This window comes from Gracilinanus agilis, chromosome 5 (assembly GCF_016433145.1).
Source record: "Gracilinanus agilis isolate LMUSP501 chromosome 5, AgileGrace, whole genome shotgun sequence".
In the NCBI taxonomy this organism is placed as follows: Eukaryota; Metazoa; Chordata; class Mammalia; order Didelphimorphia; family Didelphidae; genus Gracilinanus; species Gracilinanus agilis.
Window position 1 is genome coordinate 310818113 of NC_058134.1, and position 23113 is coordinate 310841225.

A 23113-nucleotide genomic window follows, 5' to 3' on the forward strand; every position below is an offset into this window, starting at 1 on the left:
TGTAAAAAATAAAGGAAAAAAGAGAGAAAACAGATAAACCCAAAAAAGAGGCACACATAGATAGACTGGCAGAGAAACAGAGACAGAGATTGAAATTGCTGCAGAGGATACTATGCTTATCAGAAGGTCTGAAGCTCCTAAGGCCATGATGGTGAACCTATGACATGTGTGCCAAAGAAGACACACTGAGACCTCTCTGTGGGCATGTGTGCCCTCGCCCACCAGAGTTAGTCACTAGAAAGACACCCTTTCCCCCTCCACTGCACTTCCCTGTCCCTCTGGTCAGCAGCCCAATGGAAGCACTTACTCCCTCCCTTGAGTAGAGAGCTCGGGGCACTCCCCTCCCTCTCTCCCTTCCCTGCCTGGGGTAGTGGGGGAGGTACAGGACTGGGCAGAGCATGGCATGTAGTTTGGAATGGGAGCAGGGCAAGGCATGCAATCTCTAAAAGGTTTGCCATCACTGTGCTAGGGCTTTATGAGAGTGGAAGCTGAGGCACTGGTTCTGGCACTCAAATAGAGATCACCACCAAACGCGATGAGAAGTCATCAAGTCACTTGACCCCCATTGCCTAGCCCTTACCACTCTTCTGCCTTAGAGACAATACATATTGGCTCCAAGATGGAAGGTAAGAGTTTTAAAAAAAAGTTTTACAGTAACATTTACAGGTTCAACAAATTATTTCTCTCAGTACAAGAGTTTCTAGTATTTCTTTTTCCTTTCCAGGTCATTGATTTTTTTTCTCAGAACAAACATCTAGAAAATGAATTTAACAGCAAAAGATTTAGTAGAGGGAGAAATCCCTGCCTTTATAGAAACACACTAGAACTGATTACTATACAAACTTCTTCTCTGCAAGATTTTTAAAAGAGGGAGCTACCCAACCCATCTCTTTAGAATTAATCAACCAATTTCTGTGGAAATCCTTTCCAACCTTTCCCCCCTGTGATCTCTTATTTTATACCCAAAGAGAGAAGAATGTATAAATAGCCCTCAAGTGTTTGTTTATGGCTTCACAGATTCCTCGGGAAAAGTTAGAGAGATTTGCAGAGCCAGGTAGATTTTCTTATCACTAGTTGGCAATGATAGTTCCCTTCCTTGAGACACAGTCATTAAAACCAAGTTCTTCAAAATTTAAGAGCCAAGTAAGTAATCCTCGGTTTTAATGTTTGGAATTTCAGAATTGCAGGAACCTCAGGGTGCCCCCCCCTTGAAATTTACAAATTTAGCTCCTTACTTTATTTGCTTCTTCATTATGTTAGAAGAAGTGGATGCTATTACAAGTGTCCTTTTACTTTGGTTCTAAGACCTTTAGTGAAATGTTGTTCAGTTTTGTCTTTGTCCATGGGTTTTTTTGGCAAAGGTACTGGAGTAGCTTACCATTTCCTTTCTAAGTGCCTCCATTTTATAGATAGGAACTGAGGTAAATAGGAGTTAAGTGACTTGTCCAGGATCACACGGTTAGAAAATATTTGGATTTGAACTGAGATTTTCCTAACTCCTTTCCTGGTTTCTATCCACTGTAGCACTTAGCTTCTGGACTTAGTGGGACTAGATAGATCTTACTTTGTAAAAAGTCATTTTCTTTTCACTAAGGAAACTTCTTTTCACTAAGGAAACTTCTTTAAATTATCAGAATTTCTTCTTGCTGATGTCACTTACCCCAAGTCTATTCCACTGATCCTCTCTTCTGGCTCTTAGCCAGTACCATACTGTTTTGATGACTGCTGCTTTATAGTATAGCTTAACATCTGGTACTGCTAGGCCCCCTTCCCTCACATTTTTTTTCATTATTTCCCTTGTTATTTGTTATTCCAAATGAACTCTGTTATAGTTTTTCCCAATTCAGTAAAAAAGTTTTTTGGTAGTTTGATAGGTATGGCGCTAAATAGGTAAATTGATTTTGGTAGAATGGTCATTTTCATTGTTAGCTCATCCTACCCATGTACAATCAATATTTTTTTCAATTGTTTAGATCTAGTTTTAATTGTTTGGAAAGTGTTTTGTAATTTTTTTCATATAATTCCTGTGTTTGTTTTGGTAGATAGATTCCTAAGTATTTTATACTTTCTAGGGTGATTTTAAATGGTGTTTCTCTTTCTACCTCTTGCTACTCTGATGTGTTGGAAATGTATAGAAATGCTGATGATTTATGTGCATTTATTTTGTATCCTGCCACTTTGCTAAAGTTGTTGATTATTTCTACCAGCTTCTTAGTTGATTCTCTAGGATTTTTTAAGTAGACCATCATATCATCTGCAAAGAGTGATAGCTTAGTCTCCTCCTTGCCCATTTTAATATCTTCAGTTTCTTTTTCTTCTCTAATTGCTACTGCTAGTGTTTCTAGTACAACGTTAAATAATAGAGGTGATAGAATTTCTTCTTGATTTGACTGAATGTGAAAAGTAGAAACACATAGAAGGAAGCAAGAAATTTCTCTCCTTCCTCTTGCCATGATTCATTGCCCTGGAAAGCAAAAGGAGACTAAATGTCTGACTTAGGAAGTGAGCCAGGATTATTTTCAATGTGGCTCTTGAAGTTGTGGTAGAAATATGTTTTGACTTATTATTTAAAAAAATTTTTAGACTTTCATACTCAAAATGGGTCCGATGACACAACAGATATTAGTCCTGTTGTATTCAGCTACATTCAACCACAGAGAAGTTACAGTATGTCAAAGGAATGGTCTGAATTGTAAAGGAAGAAACCTGAAAAAATGACCATCCAATTACAGTATATGTGTAGATAGAGAGAGAAATTGTACTCATCTTATATTTGAAAATGTAGAGAGGCATTGTAAAAATAGTACAAGAACTTTAGGCAAGAGACCCGGATTCAAATTCTACCAACATACTTAATATTTGTATTTTCTCAGCACACATTGACAGCAACTTACACAAGCTAAACTAACAGCAGCAGTAACTATTCTTATCCTCTCCTAGAAAGTAAAGACTTAAACACTGGAACACCAAATAATTCGCCTACCTGCTAAATTGTTACATCTCCCCCAAAGTCCATATCTATCTTCTGAGCAGCCAGGCCAATAGTTAGCCTCATTTTCTAGGTGGTGGTCATTCCTGAGATGTTATGATTAAAATTCTCTGGAGACCGTATCTCAATTTATAATTATGTATTAAATAACAAAAAGTGGGCCAGGAAAAGAAAGCACCAGTCAGGGGTGGCAGGCCCCTTTGCCTTCCCAGAGCTAGTCCTAGTGCATATCTACTCATTCTGGAAGTGTGAAAAAAAGCCCCCACTTCCTCCTGGTACTCCAACTTATGCTCTTTGTGACATCCTTTTCCCAAGGGATCCCTCTGATTGGAGCACTCCTACTTCACTCTTGAATGGAGGCAGGTCTTCTGGATGCCAGGGAGTCACACGAGGGCAAGAGATGAGGCTGTACAGGGCCATGTGTCCATTTGTCTCTATGCCATTTCTTTAAGAGGCTTGTTGACAGCCAAGCAAAAAGCTGTGTCTCTTTCCTTATTCCACAAGTGGGTGAGGGAAGGAGCAAATTATAGCTTCGATCTTAAGATTAAACTTCCAGTCCCTTTAAAATCCAAAGACTCTCTTGGGGTGCCAAAGAAAGGGGTGCAGGCTAATGTTAAGTTTCTCAAAGAGAGATGCAGTTGCTGGCAATTCCCTATTTCCCTAAGACAGGGATTGTTTTCCCTAAAAGGAAACAGTCATTCCGGGGACCTAACTGGCCCCTGCCTCCCTTGACACAACTTTGTGGTCAGCTCCAACCAGTTCGACCCCCATGAAATGGCTCCTGTGCCTTCCAACTTGGACGATTCCTGCACCTCCCTGACCTGACAAGTTGGGAAACAAGGGCACAGGAGTGGAAGGATCCAGAGAAGCCAGTTGTCTCTTGTTCTAGAGCCTTTGCTTCTGGGAGCAGCAAGACTGTCAGAGCTGTGATGATGTTTAAGGAAAGTGTCTTTTACTAGAGAAACTGTGAAACACTGGGACATTCTGGAACTGGTTCTAGATGACTAACCACGTGGAGCATGGCGGGGTCACTGACTGTAACTATGCTGGATCTGGATAGGAACTTGGTGGGACCAATTCCATGAAGGAACTGAGCTAAGGTGAGTCTACTCCACCCAGAGTCCAGAGCAGTAATTGAGCAGATTACACCCTTGGGTTTGGGGTGGCTAGGGGCCACAGTGGATAGAGCTCTGGGTTTGGAATCAGGAAGACTCGTTTTCCTGAGTCCAGATCTGCTCTCAGCCACTTACTAGTTGTGTGATCCTGGGCAGGTCATGCCACCCTTTGTGCCTCAGTTCCTCATCTGTAAATGAGCCTGAAGAAGGAAACGGCAAAGCACTCTAGTATCTCTGCCCAGAACACCCCAAAGGGGGTTGTGAAGACTCAGACAGGACTGAACAATAATAACCTGCCCTTAAGGCTAGGGAAAGTGTTTGTACTTTGTTCCTACTCTACCTCTGAAGCAAATACTGGGGCAAGTTAGAGGCCCCCAACAGTGGGCAAGATTTGGGCATTGGGATTGGGGGGGGCGTTTATGCCTATGGAGGGAGGGGAGACATAATCCAGAGATCTCAAGGTCTGAGGAGCGGATGGAGGAGCCTGGCTCTGAGGGAGTGAGCCACAGCAGCCACTGTACATAGGTATTATCCAGCAAATTAAGTCAAGCGGTCAAACAGTGCCAACTTCTGTGCTAAGTAATGAGGACGCAAAGAAAGACAAAAGACAGCCTTGGCCCTGGAGGAGCTCACCGTGGGGGTGATGACAGACAGTAAATATGTATTCGCTTGTATATATGTATGTGTGTGTATTTGGACATGTATAGATATATATGTGTTTGCTTGTTGTATGTGTGTGTGTGTGTGTGTGTGTGTGTGTGTGTGTGTGTGTGTGTAAGTAAGCTATACACAGGATAAATGGTCAAATGGGAAAAAATTAATGGAAAAAAAGGAGACAGGAAAGACAGCTAGTTGGAACAGTGGATAGAATGCTGGGTTTAGGGTCAGGAAGACTCAAGTTCAAATTTGATTTTAGATATTTACTGACTGTGTGACCCTGAGCAAGTCACTTAATCTCTACCTCAGTTTCCTCATCAGTAAAATTAGCCAGAGAAGGAAGTGGCAATCCATTCTAGTATCATTATATCCCAAACAGCAGGGTGGCTAGGTAGTGTAGTAGATAAAGCACCAGGCCTGAAGTCAGAAGGACCTGGGTTCAAATCTGGCCTCAGATACTTCCTAGCTATGTGATCCTAGACAAGTTACTTATCCCTCATTTATCTAAGCCTTGCCATTCTGTCTTAGAGTTGATTCTAGGATAGAAGGTAAGAGTTAAAAAAAAAAACGGACCCAAATAGGGTCACAAAGGAGTGACTAACTGACAATAACAATAGTTCTTATTCTTATTATTACTAGTAGAAGATGGAATTTAAACTGGAACTTGAGGAAGGCCAGGACAGCTAGAGGGCTCCGATGTCCAGGGACCAGCCAGAAAAGATGGAGCTTGTCTGAGGAGCGGCAAAGAGGCCAGTGTTGCTGACTCTAAGCACACATGGAGGGAGGAGGGTGTAACGTGTAAGAAGGTGAGAAAAGGTAGGGGAAGGAGGCTCTGAGGCTTTGGATGCTGAAGAGAGTGTTTGGGCCTGCAGGTGACAGGGAGCCACGGGAGCAGGTTTATTCACCGTGCTGAGGATGTTCTGCCCCTTTACCTTTGCCTCTCAGCTTCTCTGGCTTTCTTCAGGACTCGGCTTCAATTCCAACCTTGCCTGCCCCAGGGACTGCTCTTCTGAGGTCACCTTCCAGCTAACTAATGTTACTGTGGATATTCAAGATAGAAGATGGCATAAGTGTGGATGCTTACGTTATAAGAATGTAAAGTGGGCTGGGCAGGAATTCCTGCTAATTCCAGGAGCAGAGGCCCATGGCTTCCCTTCCAGAAGAACTCCAGGCAGCCCTGATAAGGCCCATTGCCAACTGAACTCATTCCAGACAACATTGCAGATATTGGAATGAAGGAACCTTGAGGTGTTCAGACCGCCCCTCCCCCCGAACAAATGCTATGCAAAGGAGCATTTGGTGCATTTTAGCAAAGGAGGAAGGTCTGGCAGACCCTGGCTATGCAACGGAAGCAGGTGTGTCTGCTAAGGCTGTGACAGAGTTCCTACAAGCCAAAGAGCTCCAGACCGGACCTGTAGATCCCCTGTATCTGTTTCCCCAAATCAGGTCTTGCCTTTACTGGGAATCCTTTGGGGCTGCTTGACCAAGAGTGACCCAGGCTCTCCTTTTCTTCCTACTATGCCAGCATCTTCAGTAAAAGTCTGGATTGTTGTAAAATTCCTGGCGAAGAGCCTCTCCATGATTTTGACACTATTTATTCGCCTGTGGTCTTCCCCTCAGAACGTATGCCCCTCACAACCAGGAACTATTTTTGTTATAAACAAAAGGGGGGGTCCTAAGGAGATATAGATATACAGTGATGTGAAGGTATCTATCTGTATTCTCCTCAGCTGTAGATGATGGAGGAACACCAACTCCTATCACCCTTTACAGTTGTTATAATCTTCCTTTTCTCTCTAACAGCTGCCCAGGGAGGACCCTTGAGAGGTTAGATAGATGGATAACCTTTCCAGGTCCAACCTGGGGTTGGATAGATTAATATAGGGCTTTTGATTTGCCTTGGATGACATTTGGTATATGACTGCGTTTGACTCCCTCCCCAAGGGTTGTGATATAAAGACCACTCAGGAAGGTACTTGTTGAACTCTCTTTATCTAAAATCAGTGAAAGGATAAACAGGACAAGGATTGGGGATTGGAGACCCTGTCAATCTATTATCAATGCCTAGTTGACAATCAGGATTGGAGGCTATTGATCTAGTAGAAGCTGGAGATTTACTCTCTCCACTCCCTCTGGCCCAGTCTGGCCACAGCCAAGCCAGACAATAGGGACTGCTATTGATGCAGCTGTGTTGATGATCTTATTCTCTCAGCTTTCTCACTACCAGTGTTTGCACTAACTCTCACAGTCTTCAGGAAATATTCAGATTTTTCCTACCCTTTTCTTCATAGACCTCCCAGCCTCCCTTCACCACCCAGAGCCCAAAGACTAAAAGACCAAAGACCTCCTCCAGGGGCTGTCAGGGGTATTTATACCGTGGGGCCAACCCTGGCTCACAGCACCTGGGAACATTCCATGTCTTCCAACTGCCTTCCTTGTCATTCAAGGTGGCATCCATCACTTCCCAGATTATGAACATAACACTTTGCACGCCCGTGTCTGGCCACAGCAATAAATGCTTATTGACTCAGATGCCTTGGATGACTCAGAGCCTGTTTTCCAAGGCTAGCTAGGGGGAAATCACATGACCGTTCCATGACAACCCCTTTCTGGGCCCCACTACCGACATTGGGAAATCTGGGCGAGGCCTGAAAGGGCTCTGGAAAGTTGGGCTCGGGGGAAGGTCAAATAGGGTTTTGTGCTCATATTTCAGGAAGGTCACGAATGTTGCTTCATCCCCAAGATGCCTGCCCAAATGCCTCCAGCAAGGAAACGTGAGGAAGAGATGGTCACGTGGAACTCTGGGGATCCTAAAGACAACCTCCATATCCGCCCATTTGTTGTCACACAGGTATCCATACGTTCACTGGGAAACTGCCCTGGTAGGTTTGGAAGGAAGTAAAACGACTTGAATGTGGCCACCGTTTTCCACCTCATGATCTCCTCCTCCATTTAATGCTTACTGGCATTGGACAACAGAGCAGCTAATGTCTGATTCGAAAGTAGAAGGGCCATTGTTAGGAGAAGCCATAGTCTTCAGATTACTCATGCAACGCGAGCTACCATTCGGTGAGTGTTACAGGGTTATACTCAGAAACAGTCAAGAGAAAGAGAAGTTGATACGCCTCCCCACTCACAGCCCACAAGGCACCAGCCATGGATTAACAGTGTTACAGTTTACTGAGGAGCCTAAAAGGACAATAATAAAAAGGTGGCTTTAAACATTCAAACAATCAACTGTCTTTGTGGTGGGGTTCTTTTTCTGCAGCAATGAGGGCTAAAATGTAACCAAAATAAAGAAGAATAATTACATTACTATCAAGAAAGGTGTTTCTCATTGATCCTTTCCCATGATTTCCATGATTTAAAGATAAATCCATTCATGGAACAGCTAGTGTTTCTATTAGCAAGAGATATTTTTAGTGGAAGAGTTACTTTGTTAGCACAGTGGACTAGTGTAAACTTTAAAAAGCTTTTTTCAAGTGTTTACATTAATCGGACTTTGGATAGTTTCTTTTCAAGAGTTGGCTCAGGTCCGTTGAACTCTGGTATACTAAACTGGAGGAGCGGTTGTCACAGAAGCCAGATTTGTGTCCCTTTCCATTGTAGAATGTCTTTTTTTGTACCTGCCTGTCTTCCCTTCTTTCTCCATAGTAAAGGAAGATCATCTCCTTCCTCTCTGAGCTACTGTGAGAGATGATGTTCAGAAAGATGGCGGACTCCTCCTCTCAATGAATCACTAAGATGGAGTCAGGGAACCTTTCTAGCAGAACAAGTTAAGTCTCCTGCTCCTAGCCTAAGCCCCATTTCAGATAGATAGGATTGAAACAATTCTTGTTTTGATTGGCTAAAAGGCAATAGGAAAGAAAAGAGCCTCTGCCACACTGATGCCTAGTTCAAGATTCGTTTGCCTGGGTGGTCAATCTTCTCATCCACATACCTAAGAATTGTTTTCTTTGGAGGACAAATGGCTGTTCCTTTCTCTTTTGATATGCTCATAACAAGGTCAGCAAATATCTTCCAACTCTCAGAATCAACAATTCTTTTGGCAAACCACACAAAATCTCTCCTAAGAGTATTACAGTTCTACTCAAATAAAAGTGGTTTCCCTTGTACAAAAATATCTTTCCTTATGCCAGTCTTCTTTTTCAACAATACAGTCATCAGAAGAACTAACATTTACAAAGAGAAAAACATGTGAACAGTTTTGAATGAATGGATGAAAATGTATTGATTAAGTACTTAGTTCATGCAAAGGACCATGGATACAATGAGAAAAGAAAGTCTCTGCTCCCATTCTAATAGGTGGTTTCAAACATGTGTTTTCAGCTACAAGACAGATGGAAATGCTCATCAATAGTGGTAAAGTAACTGGCATTGCTAAAACTCTATCTGTTTCTAATGCTGAGCTATTTCAAAGATGGGGTGGGGGAAGGGAGGAGGATTTTCTTTCTGTGTCTTCAGAAATTGTAGCCTTGGAGGAAGAAGGGGTTAGGGCACTTGCAAAGACAGTTGTCAGGTTGTCAGTTCCTTAGATAATGGCTGTGAGGACTGAGTTGGAAGCAGGAATATTGTGGTGTAACTGCCAATTGCAGCTAGCTAGGAGCTGATGTTTCCTCAACCCCAGGGCCACCAATTTCCCAGCTTGTCCAAATAAGTCTATTATTTCTTTGGAAACTCTGCACTTGGAGCCTATGGTTCTGACCAGATGTCACCACTCTGCAGCCTGCCCAGCCTTTGGCTATTTTGTAAAACAACTTAACCCTCTCAAGCACTCTTCTCTGTTGAAGTGTATTTAAACCTTGTCCCTTGTGACCCCATGGGTGCTTCTGTACCTGGGTGCTGTGTGATGCCCTGTACTGCAACCCCTTTGCCTCGATTAAAGATCCTTATTATTGCTCTTTGATAGTCTTCTTCATTTCAAATTGACCCAACTTCCGGTGCTCTACAGGGGTGGCATTTGCCATAATTAGTATTTGGTTAGTTGTTGGTGCTGTTTGTTTGCCCCTTTTCCCACAAGACTAGCACCACAGATAATGGATGGTAGCCAATCAGGTGGTGATCTTGGGGGAGCTGTTAATCTTAGGGTCTTGGGTTCAGGATCCTGGGACTTTCCTCATCTGGGTCTGAGAGGTGATGGTGTTCAAGGAGTCAGCCAAGGTTTCACCCACTTGGCCTATGCTGTCTCATGTCTCTCAGTATCCCTTACTGCTACAGTTAGTCTGGTTTCTTTCCTTAGTGGCAATTGGTCAGTAGTTAGGTTTTGGGGTGGTGGGGATGATGGGTACTTTCTTCACTAAGGTTGTGGGGGCTGGGCTAGAAGTGGAATTTTTTTGGTGGTCTTATGGGGAAAACCAGGGGAGTTAACTTAAATATTATATGTGGGTTCAGAAGGGTGAGTAGGAGATAGGATTGGACAATAGGTGGGGACTTAACAAGTTAGGGAAACTGGGTTTAACTGTTAAGGGAAATGACTGTTGACAGAAGTGACAGTTAGGCTCTAACTGTCACCCTGCCCCACCTAGACAAGGGGTCTGTGAAAACCAGCAAGCAAATGACAAGAGGATTTGTAACAATTTAATTAAGGGAACTATGGTCTAAAGCAGTGGTTCCCAAATGTTTTTGGCCTACTGTCCCCTTTCTAGAAAAAATATTACTTGGCCCCCTGGAAATTAATTTTTTAAAATTTTAATAGCAATTAATAAGAAAGATAAATGCACCTGTGGCCATCACTGCCTCCCTGGATCACTGCAGCACCCACCAGGGGGCAGTGGTGCCCATTTTGGGAATCACTAGTCTAAAGGATGGGAATAGGGGTTTCTACACTTCCAGACTACCACGGGTCAGGAGAGGGACTTATCTACACTGAACTGAGAACTAAAGCAAGACAGGGCCCAAAGAATAGCAGGACTGAAGTGGGTATCCTCACAGCAGAGTCCTGACACACTCCAGCGATGTTGCAGCTCCTCCAGGACCACTATCTGCACTCCTTCAGGTGGGTCGATTCTGGGAGCTAACCCAGTCCATGTTAACCTGCAACTCAGGTTGGGATTAATAGTCTCTACCACAAGTAGATGACAGTCTTCCTTCTGGATATCAGGAAATCTGGGCGCAAACTCCACTTCCTCTGAGGTCTCCCAGGGTCAGTTACAACTTGTCCCAACCACCATGGAGTCCATCTTGGAGAGAGCCACCACACTTCCTGCTTCCCCATTCCATTTGGAATTCTCCAGCCCTGCTTGCTAGGCCTCCTAAATAATAATTTATTAATCTTCCTCACAATAGTGGGGAGACGATGCTGTGCTCCTAGTCCCATATCTCTTGGGTTTACCCACCCAACTGGACCTTCAAATTTTAATTCTACAGAAAAAAAATTGCCAGACAAAAAAAACCCAACTCCACAGCCCAATTTCTCTTAGAAGTGACTATAGGAAAACAACATAGAAAGAGAGAATCATTTTTTAAAGCATTTCTTTTAATACCTTAATTTATAATGGCTATACTTTTATCTCCTTGGAGATCATTTCAGTGCCATTAAGGATACTCCATTATTAATTAGCTTTGCTATGTCTTAGAGATTGTTTTACTTAAAAAATTCCACTCATAAGAAAGAATTCTCCCTAAAGGACTCCATTAGAGTTTGACACCATTTACCAATCGTTTCTTAAGGGTTGTCTTTGTCGTCATTCTCATCCTCTATTTCTTTAAGGAGTTTCCACTTTGCCAGCCGCGTAAACCCTGCAAGGTGGTTCAAAATGACAACAACTTGAGGAAATGTGACACTCTGAGCAGAACTTCCAAGTCCTTTCAGCGTCGGAGATGAAACTGGCCCTATGACGGATTCCTTTGGCCTATAGAGCGACGTGACCGACTGCTTTTCCAGTTTGACAATGAGGCCATGCCGCCATCACACATTTTTATTAGGCGGCAGAAGACAAGCTCAGTGGGGGATTTTGTCTTCCAACTGCAAGTTTCCTAGCAACTCTCTTTGAGCCAGGGTGGCTTTTAAGAAATATATAAATCACTTGTATCCGTTGGGAATGCTTAAAACATCTCTTTCATCCTGTGAATAAACAACGGGAATTAGGCTAGGAGGCAGCTGCAAAGGGGGGAAAAGAAATCTAATTCAGTGCTTGAGGAGAATTGTCTCCTTCATTGGAGGATACTGCAGTGTTTGTGCCTCTACCGTTAGGGGAAATGAATCTTCTTTTCTCAGGAACAGCAACACATATCAGTTGTTAAGGACCGGGCCTGCACCCCAAGGGTAGAGTGGCCTGGAAGTCCCGGCCGCCTAGATGGCAGACATGTTTTCGACGGGGCGTCATGTGCACTTTTAGGGCGCTTTTGCCAAGCTAAACCGAAGATGGTGACATGCCACCGATGGGACCGAAAAGGGGGAAAGGCGAAAGCGCCGACTGGACGTCTTTAAGGCGAAGGAGGAATTTGTAGATTCTTAGACGGTTATGAGTGAAGAAGGGCCGATGGCCTCACTGGACAGTTCTAGGTAAGCAGCCACAACGTGAAGCATTTGATCCTGAGTTGGCGGGGACCGGGCTGAAGGTTTCTTTCTCTCCTTCCCAGAGTGCTCCAGTCTCCAGGCAGTGCATCCAGAGCCTCTTCCCCAGGAGTCAGAGGGAGCTCGGAATGAAAGCCCATGAAAGAAAGCCTTCTGCAGGCTGGGCTAGTGTCCTCCCTGTGATGTGCCTGCCTGGGGAAGATTTCGGCCAATCAAGGTGCAGAGTCCTGGCGAAAAGAAAGGGACATTGACCAAAAGGAGAAGCGCTTTTATGGGCAAAAAGAAGACTTCCCCTCTGTGGGACGGCTCAACGACACAGGAAGAGGCAGCTCGCTCCGGGACACAGCCGGCTTTGTCCCCAAGTGCTCATCTGCATAAGGCTCCAAAGAAATCGAGCGACTATTTGGGTTTGTTTTCTGGCGGACGCTCAGAAGCTCTTTCTCTCAAACCGGAAGAAATGCTGAACTAAAGAGATTCCATTTCTACCACCTTCTCAGGCCGGGAAGGAACGAGCTGCAGAGACAAGACGGGCTTCGGTGACGAGATGCTTCTGTCAGCTCCGCTCTAGCTGAAAGAGATGCCGTGACAGCAAGCGGAGGACAGGACGACCCCCAGAGCCCAAGGCCCAAAGGGCTGCCACAGGGTACCTTCTCATCAACCCCTGCTAGCGCAAAGACAGACAGATGGGCCGGCTGGCCGAGATGCCCGTAGCCTGAGAAACAGCTCGGAGGCCAACTGAGCTGCCTGGACCAACCCAGAAGCAGCACACCAGACAGCCTGGCCCAGTCTTAGGAAGCCAATTCCAGGGCCCAGGAACTATCCAATAGCAGCGTTACTTGCCTACTTGGCAGCAGCTGCTCAGTGGCAGAGAAGCCTTTCCGGCCTGGTCTGGCAGCAGTCCAGGAGCTGAATTACCTGTCCAGCCCGGCGAAGAAGCAGCCATACCCAAGGCTTAAGGGAGCTGCCCAGTCCTCCCTCACATTGGATTAACCCTTCCAGCCCAACTGGGTGACCGATGCCACCCTGAGGGGAATTTCAGGAAGACCCTCCAGAGAAGGGAAGGAAGGGCCCCAAAGCCCCCAAATTCGGGAGCTCTAAGTCGCCCTGACTATGTGTGGCCGATTTCCTACAGGAGGGCCTCCCTGCCATCTTCCTGCCCACTCTCCTGCTTCAGGAACGCTAAAGGGTGCCCACGGCCCGCGGGACTGTTCTTGCTGCGCCATGTGAGCCCTTGTTAAAGAGATAAGTCTCCTGGCTGATTCTTAGGGGGGGCATCGCGGAGGCCTCTTGAACGAGTGTTAAGAGAACAGGCACTCAGAGAGTTCCCTGGAGGCCTGCGAGTGATGGAGGCGTCCCCTCCAACGGCCCCATCTGCCTATTTCTGTGCACAGGGGACACCGAGCGAGGCTCGACTTCAGTATGGCAATAACCTGGCGCAGTATCGACAGGCACAGAGTGGACAAATTGCGCTAGCATATCCCACCCATGGTATATTCAGTGAGAAAGCAGAGTAAAGAGTCCACCACCTTCCTCCCTGTTTCCCAGTCTGAATATTTTCAGAAAGTACTCAGGTTTAGTGTTATCTGTCTGTCTGTCTGTCTGCCTGTCCTTCTCTCTGTCTCTCTCTCTGTCTGTCTGTCTCTGTCTGTCTGTCTGTCTGTCTGTCTGTCTCTCTCTCTCTCTCTCTCTCGAAGAAGAAGAAGAAGAAGAAGAAGAAGAAGAAGCAGTGAGCCTCTTCTGCTGGAAATAGCAAAGATTCTTGGCAATCACCCTCTATATCATTACAATTTGAATGTCTAAGCTATGACATGCTGTATTTTAGCTACCCACAGTTAAGTTTGGCAGGCTCGGGGGTTTTGCGTGTGATTGCTAAAAATTCAAACAAAATAGATGCCCATCAAATGGGAAATGGCTAAACAAATTGCAGTGCATGAATGTAATGGAAAATTACTGTGTTGTAAGAAATGGTAAACATGAATGATGAATACATGGAAGCACGGAAAGATCCATATGTGCTGCTACAGAATGAAGTAAGCAGAGCCAAGAAAGCGCTCTCCCCCCCCCCCCCCCCCCATAATTTAAATGGAAGGAATGACACCAAAAAAATAAAAAGATTTTAAATAAGAGAATAAATTATTATTTATGTAACAAGATTATAAAATTCCTGGAACTCAAATGAAGAGATGGGAGAAGACGATACACACCCTGATCCTTCTTGAAGTTGGGAGGTCCACAGGTGTTTTACATTACACAAATATTAGGACTATTTCAATGTAAGAATCAGTTTTGTTGACTTTTTTTCTATGTTTTCTCTCCCCAAATACTAATTTGTCATGAGGAATGGATCAGTGGAAGGTGGAGGAAGAAGAGAAGGGTGTGTGTGTGTGTGGGGGGGGTCCCATGGCGATGTAAGAAACAGAACATACTAATAAAAACTTTCTTAAAAATAAATGCTACCAGACTTACAGAAAACAGCTGCTTTCATTATTACATAAACTGCAGAAATAAAAGGCACCATTCAAATTGCTATGGCCTTGATAATGAAATCAGAAAGAAACAAGCAGAGCAAAGAATCTACACACCAAATATCTAATGAACATTAATTGATGCAAAAATTGTAAATAAAATACTAGCAAAACAACATGTTAGAAAAATTATATAAGTGTGGGCTTGTGCGAAGAACATAGGGTTTATTCAACATAAAGAAAATTGTAAAATGATAAACTAGGATAATAAATAATTAAAACCACATGATAATATTAATAGATGTTTAAAAGACTTTTTGAAAAATACAAGTTATTTCTATTAAAAACTACAGAAATCATAAAAATCAATGGACCTTTTCATAATATAGTAAAACATTTTCAAAAGAAGACATATATGTGTGTGTATATTTTCCAAATTTTCACATATGTGTGTGTATGACGATTTAGAGGCCTTTAAAAAAAATCAGAGGTGAAGCATATTGCTTATTATCACTTCTACTATTTAACATAGTGCTACAATAAGACAAGAAAAAGAATCTGATTGACCAAGCATAGGCAAAGAGGAAATAAAATGATTACTCTGTGCAAATAATATTAGGTGTATTTAAAAAATCCTAGAGAGTCAGCTAAGAATTAAATAAGATAATAAAAACTTCAGCAAAGTTGCAGGCTATCTGATAAGTCCACATAGACCATCAGCATATATATATATATATACACATATATATGTATATACATATATATGTATATATATATAAATTCTATTGGCTTCCCTCTTTCAATTATTTCCTATTTATCTGGCAAACAGCTTGTTTATACATTGTCTCCCTCATTGGACTGTTAACTTTTGGAAGGAATGGAATATCTTTTGCCTTTTTGGGGGGGGTAGCATTTCCAACGCTTAGAAAAGTGCCTGGCATGTTCTTAGGCCCTTGATAAATAAATAAATATTCATTTGTTTGTTTTATTGATCATATATATAATCTCCAAAGCCTAACAAAGAGAACTAGATAGAGAAATTTAATAGTAAATAAATAAAGGATAACAACAGTGAGACAACATACCAAGATTTATGGAATGCAGCCAAAGCTCCCTATGAAAAAAATCCCCAGGACCAGATGGATTCACAAGTGAATTCTACCAAACCTTTAAAGAACAACTAATTCCAATGCCACATAAACTATTGGGGAAAATAGGCAAAGGAGGAGTCCTACCAATTCCTTTTATGACATAATTATGATGCTGATACCCAAAGCAGGATGAGCAAAAACAGAAAAAGAGAACTATTGCCCAATTCCCCTAATAAATGTTGATGTAAAATTTTTAAATAAAATACTAGCAAAGAGATTACAACACTCGATCACAAGGATCACACACTATATTCAGATGGGATTCATATCAGGAATACAGGACAAGTAAAAGATTACAGAAACTATTAGCTCAAATTATCACATCAATAACATAACCAACAGAAATACAACACTCATTCCTACCAAAAGCACAGGAATAAATGGAACTTTCCTTAAAATCAGTACAGGTATCTCTTCAACATTGCAACTTTCCCCATCAAGGTTTCACTATATTGTGGGTTGCCATAAAAAATTAAATGGGAATTTGGGGGGAGTTTTACACAACATGCCATGACCAGCAGACAAAACAGAAAAGGTTTAGAGATTAAATAGCTTATGACAAAATAATTAACTTAAATTAGCCTAAAAAATAAAAAATATATTAAAAAATCCAATAAGATACTGTAAACACCCCACGAAAAACAGGAAAAATATTGGATGACTTCTCTGGTATGAAAGGAAGGCCAAAAACGTTTATGCTGATTTTCCAGATTGTGAGGGCACCACTATCCTAACCTCCACGATGTGAAAGGGATACCTATAGTACCTATCATCAGCAAAAAAAAAAAAAAAAAAAAAAAAAATCCATTAGCAAGCATTATCTGTAATGGGGATGAGCTAGATGCCTTTCCAATAAAATCAGGAGTGTCCATTGTCGCCACTATTATTCAATATTGTTTTAGAAATGCTAGCTTTAGCAATATGACAGGAAAAAGAAAATGAAGGAATCCGAATAGGCAATGAGGAAATAAACTCTCGCTTTTTGCAGATGATATGATGGTCTACTTAAAGAATCCTAGATATCAACTAAAAAACTATGTGAAATAATAAACAACTTTAGCAAAGTTGGAAGAGATAAAATAAACCCACATAAGTTGTCAGCATTTCTATAGATTACCAACAAAGTCCAGTAACAAGAGTATGAAAGAAAAATATCATTTAAAATAACTTCTTACAATATAAAATACTCTGGGATCTACCTACCAACCCTACACAATTGTAAAGTACTTTTCACATAAAGTCAGATCTAAATATATGGAGAAATATTTATTGTTCATGGATAGGCAGAATCAAGATTTCTTGCATCATCTCTCATGCAAGGGATCATATTCCTGGAAACTACTTCCTTGAGTCTTCTTTTTTCCCAGACTAATCACACCCAAATTCTTTTAAATTGATTTCTGGTCCTAGCACTTTCTTGTTTATCAATGTTCTAATGGCACTCATAACGGAATATAACACTTTTGGTGAAGTCTTATGAGGGTAGAATAATGGAGCCCCCTATTCCTGGAAACAGTGTCCTTCATAATGCAATCTGAAACTATATATTCCACTGTCTATACATTACTCTTCCATTTTATATTGTGATGCTGATTTTTTTATTTTTTGCATGTTAAAATGCAAGATTTTCCATTTATCCTCTCTACAGCTTCTTGGAGTCAGCCTGATTCTCTAGATCGTCAGTATTCTTTTAGATCCTGGCTCTATTATCCATTGTATTCATTATCCCTCCCAGCTTTGTGACACCTACAAATTTGATAATCATACCACCTATACTGTGATCCCAGTCACTGAAAAAAAATGTCTAATAACACAAGGCAAGGTACAGATCTCCAGAACACTCCACCGGAGACCCTCCTGCCACTGTGAACCATTAACAGCTACTTTTTGGGTCTTCCTATCCATTAAGTTCTAAATCCACCACTGAGAAGTCCTTACACTCTATGATCCTATTAGTTACCTGACCTTCCCTTTTTCACTGCTATTCTTCTCACCTATATTTAAGCTTATGCTAGCTCTCAACTAATTAATAGAAAAGTAATTATTGCCTTTTCAAGATTGAAAAGTGACATGGTTTTTCCTCTGTTCTAACTATAGAATTTGATGTTTGTATTCTCTGGGAAATACAAAAGGTCACGAAGCGAATGTTTCCTCTATGTGTGCCTATGAGCAGATGGTATATAATAATTTTCACTATCTGAAGGAAAATACTGCTGATCATTTCCCCATACAAGATATACATTGTTTTTTGTTTTTGACCAAGGGAAGCTATTTTTATTTGTATTTACATTGTATTATTTTGATTACATTGATTTTTTTTTAAACCCTTGTACTTCGGTGTATTGTCTCATAGGTGGAAGATTGGTAAGGGTGGGCAATGGGGGTCAAGTGACTTGCCCAGGGTCACACAGCTGGGAAGTGTCTGAGGCCGGGTTTGAACCTAGGACCTCCCGTCTCTAGGCCTGACTCTCACTCCACTGAACTACCCAGCTGCCCCCTAGATGTAATTTTAAATAATCATTTTCAGTCATTTTGTGAACCATGTTCTCCCCCACCCACTCCTTGCCCCTTTCTGAGATGGCAGTTAATATGAGAAGTTATATATGTTATATATGTGTACATATATAACATATATATAACACAAGGTATAAAGACTATATCTGTGTCATATAAGAAATTTGGTAAGGTCCTCTCTTCTGCTATTTCTGTGATTTCTGTAATATTGGAATTAATTATTCTTTCAATGTTTGATAGAATTCACTTGGGAATCCTTTTTATTTTTTTTTTTTTGAGTTATTTTCTTTGGGAGTATATTTATGGCTTGTTTAGTTTCTTCCTCTGAAACTGGGTTGTTTAAAATTATACAATTTGTAACGTGATTTTCCTTTTAATCAAATTAGCTAATGGCTTAGCTACATATATGCGTGCGCACACACATGTATCACCAAAACAAATTTATTGCTTTATTCATCATATAACAAAATTTAACCCTAAAAAAACTTTGTTTTTTCTGGATTTCTAATTTGGTTTAATTGGAGTTTTTAATTTGTTTATTTCATATTATTTTTAGGAGCCAGTAACTAATTTTGGTATGTTGCTCATTGTTCTCAAAACTTTTTTTTTTTTAACCCTTAACTTCTGTGCATTGACTCATAGGTGGAAGAGTGGTAAGGGTAGGCAATGGGGGTCAAGTGACTTGCCCAGGGTCACACAGCTGGGAAGTGTCTGAGGCCAGATTTGAACCCAGGACCTCCCGTCTCTAGGCCCGGCTCTCAATCCACTGAGCTACCCAGCTGCCCCCTCTCAAAACTTTTAATGAAATTATTATTTCTATGATTTGTTCTTTCACTTATTTCTTTAAGTTATTTAGTCTCTAGTAGATTTCAAATACTTTTTTCTTCCAACGGCCTTTTTTTTTTTAGTAAAATTTTATTATATTGTTGCCAGTAAATGATGTGTGCTTCTTTTTTTCTGCTTTTTTGTCATTTGATTTTGAGATATTTATGCCCTAATACATGGTTAATTTTTGTAAAGTTGTAATACACAGTTTAGATATATGTATTCTCCTCCTTATTTCCATTTAATGATTGCCAGAAGTCTATCTATATATCTATCTATACCTATATCTGTTTTTGTGAGGTTCAAATGAGATAACATATATAAAGCCCTTAGCACAATGCCTGGGACATAGTGCTATATGAGAGCTAGCTGCTATTATTATTTGCTAATAATCATGTATTTTATGAATTTAAAGGGGGCTGAGGAGGCCATAGTCTTTTCTAGACTGCCAGAGGGGTCCATGACACACACCAAAAAAGATTAAGAAATTGTGATCTAGTCCAACAACTCTGAGAGGCTCAGAGAGGTTAGGTGATTTATCCAAGGTCATAAAAGCAGTAAAAAGCATGTCCAAGATAAAACCATTTGTTGTTCAACTATGTTTGATTTTTTTGTGACCCCTTTTGGGATTTTCTTGGCAGAGACACTGGAGTAGTTCTGTCATTTCCTTCTGCATTTCTTTTTATAGATATGGAAAAGGAGGCAAAAGGGTTATGTGACTTCCCCAGGATCACATAGCTAGTTTTTGAGGATCAATTTGAACTCAGGTCTTTCTGATTCCACTGCACCACCCAGCTGCCCCTTCTTTCTATTCTATTTTGCTGATATCTGAATAGTGAGATAGATGGCTGACTATGTGGTACAAAATGATTTTGGATGCTCAGAGAAGTCACTTGCTCTCTTAGGGTTTTATCATACAAGAGATGGAGATTGTAATCTTCCATTTTTTCCAGGGTAAGGCTCCTAGAAAATGGCATGAAAATAAAAAACATGAATGTTGATGCATTGAACCTATGGGAAATAGGGGGTTCGAATCTGGCAACTACCAAAAACTGCAATCTTTCACTAGTGATTGCAGAAAATACACTTTTCTGTATATGGTTCTTTATAACTGTAATGGGTAATAATGTAGTGGATAATATGATGCAAATGGTAAAGTGAGTCACCAGGGGCCTGGGAGCCAGTAACTAAATTAGCAGGAGATTTGGAGCTAGATGTTATCAGTGATGAGCAGCCTCGGCTGTGGAGCCCAATCTCCACTGCTAGCTATAGGCTCCTTTAAGATGATGAGTGGGTAGCCTTTCCCTGCTGAAGTAACTGCTTTCCTATCGGGCGAGAGCAGAACCCAGCAGGAAATGGGGCTCAACTTCCTGGTTACAATGGAGGCTTAGCTTCCACTTCTTAGTAAACTCAACTTCTTAATATTCTCTCCTCTCCTCAGTCTCTTTAGCCTTGGTGATGTTGAAGAAATTACAGGAACTCACAGATTTAGGCTAAGGGATTTATTTTAAACTGGAAAGGGAAAACTGAGGTAAGAGGGTTTAAGGTCTTGTGAAGCTGTTGCTGGGGGCAGCTGGCAAGTGTTGGCAATGGACCTAAAAAGTAAGGTCAGGCTAAGGGAACCAGCCCTCAGCCAGAGATAACTTGACACTGGCCTGATGTTATTTGATTCACCAGCTAAACAAATGAAATTGTTGATGTGTTCAAGGGATGTCTCTAACCACTAGGCTACTCTAAGCTAAGTCCTGCCCATGTTCCACAACCCACCTCCCTTCAACCTCCAGGGGTCCCCAAAGGGAAGTCAGGGGTAGCTGGGTGTCTGGATGAGGGCAAGGAAATCAGAACCTAAGGTTGGGTTTGCAGGGATTTATATAGTCACAGCCCAACTGTCAGCCCCTAGGATGGCACCTGTCACCCCAGAATTCCATTCTGCTAACTGACAGGATTGCCTAGGGTAATATTGCAAATGCAAGAAATCCTGCATTACATAACAAAACATGAATTCTGAGAAAATGCACATTTCCTAAGAACCAATGTGAAATGACCCATAAAATGCAGGAGAAAGGTGAGGCAAGACCTGACTAGGCAGGGACTGTTATATCAGAAGCACCCCAGGAGAAAAAGGGGAAAGGTGACCTGTAATCTCTAATCCCTATGGCTGAACTGTTCCCAGGTAAAAAGTACATGCATTGGGGTGACTCGCCCCTCTCTGCTCTACTGCTGGTGAGATTGCTTAAGAGCCTAGCAACTTGGGCAGCAAGGAATGCTGGATGCTTGCTTGGCCACTGGAACTCTGCAAGAGGGCAAGGTTGAACACCATCTCATTAACCCACAAAGAGCTGCTTTTCCAGTTTTTCATTTCCTTTCTGGTACCCAGTAGGTTACTTTCACAGAGATTCACCAACTCTTTGATGGATACTTCCCTCCTTTTGGAAGATATAAACTTGCTTCATCTTTCATTTTTTTCCTTGGTTGCCCATTGCCTCAAATGTGCTTGTGGTCAATGGGAAAATAATACAGTCATAGGAATGAGTGCCTGATATTGTCAACGTTAAACCCACAACTATTGATGATTGACTGTATTTATATTCAGGAAGAACCTTAGAATCATCTAGTCCAACCCCCTCATTAGACAGGGAAGAGATCGTCAAATTTATCGTTGGGATACAACAGAAAGAGTGAGGGATCTCAAATCAGGGCAATGTCTTTAGCACTAATTCTCTTCCTCATTAGCTATTCGACAAGTCATTCAACTTCGCTGGGCCTCAATTTCCTTGTTTGTATAATAAGGAACATGGAGCAGATAAGCTCTAATGTCTATTTCCATTAACAATACTAAAAGAGAAAATTCTAGTGATACCCTATGGAGAAAAGATTTAACTAATTATCCATGGCTTAACATGATTCTGTGATGTTATCCAGTTATTTGTCACACTTAATTCATAATAATTCTCTTTCACAGTCTAACAATTGAAATTCTTGAGAGGCAATATCTCTTAATTTTAAGTTAATTTATTAATAGACTGCTCAAGTTAATATATTGGCCAGTTCACAATCCAAATGGTACCAAGAGAGCAAGCAGGGCAGAAGAGTGGGGCAAAAGAGAGCTTAGCAAAAGAATGCTTACATCCAGAAGAGAGGGAGAGAGTCCAGAAACCTCCTGGGCATACCAGTATAGACCCCTTGTGACCTCATCATTTAATCCCTCCCCTGAACATCCTGAGACATCTCTGACTGGCTGACAGCTACAGAGAAGGTAGACTTGGATACCTCAGCTTCGCTCCCATTACTTCATCCCGGGAAGAAGCTTGTTTTAAGAATGCCAGCAGGCCCTTTTCCTCCCCATCACATGGGCTGAGTCACTGTAGTTCAAAATGGCAGCTAGAGCTTATTGATTTGCTTCCCTAATTTCTTAAGTGAGTCAAGTGGCACCTCAGCCCTGCCCTAAATCCTGTTATATTTTCAAGATCTAAACAAAAGAAGTGAGGACTCAACCCAGTTTCTTAGCCTGAAGGGTGGATAGGGCTGAGTAGGTTAGTCACTGCTTTAGTCTTAAAATCCACCTGTTCTTGGGGGGGGGGGTGCAAAAATTTATTTCATAATTCAATATTAATTTCCTACAACAAAGTGCATTCAAAAGCTGTATCAATAAGTCTTGTAGAGGATTTCCAATTCTTTCATTTAGTTCATCATCTATTACAAATGATTAGATAAATAGACAAACAGACAGATAGATAGATAGATAGATAGATAGATAAACAGATAGAAAGAAAGAAAAAAGAAAGAAAGAAAGAAAGAAAGAAAGAAAGAAAGAAAGAAAGAAAGAAAGAAAGAAAGAAAGAAAGAAAGAAAGAAAGAAAGAAAGAAAGAAAGAAAGAAAG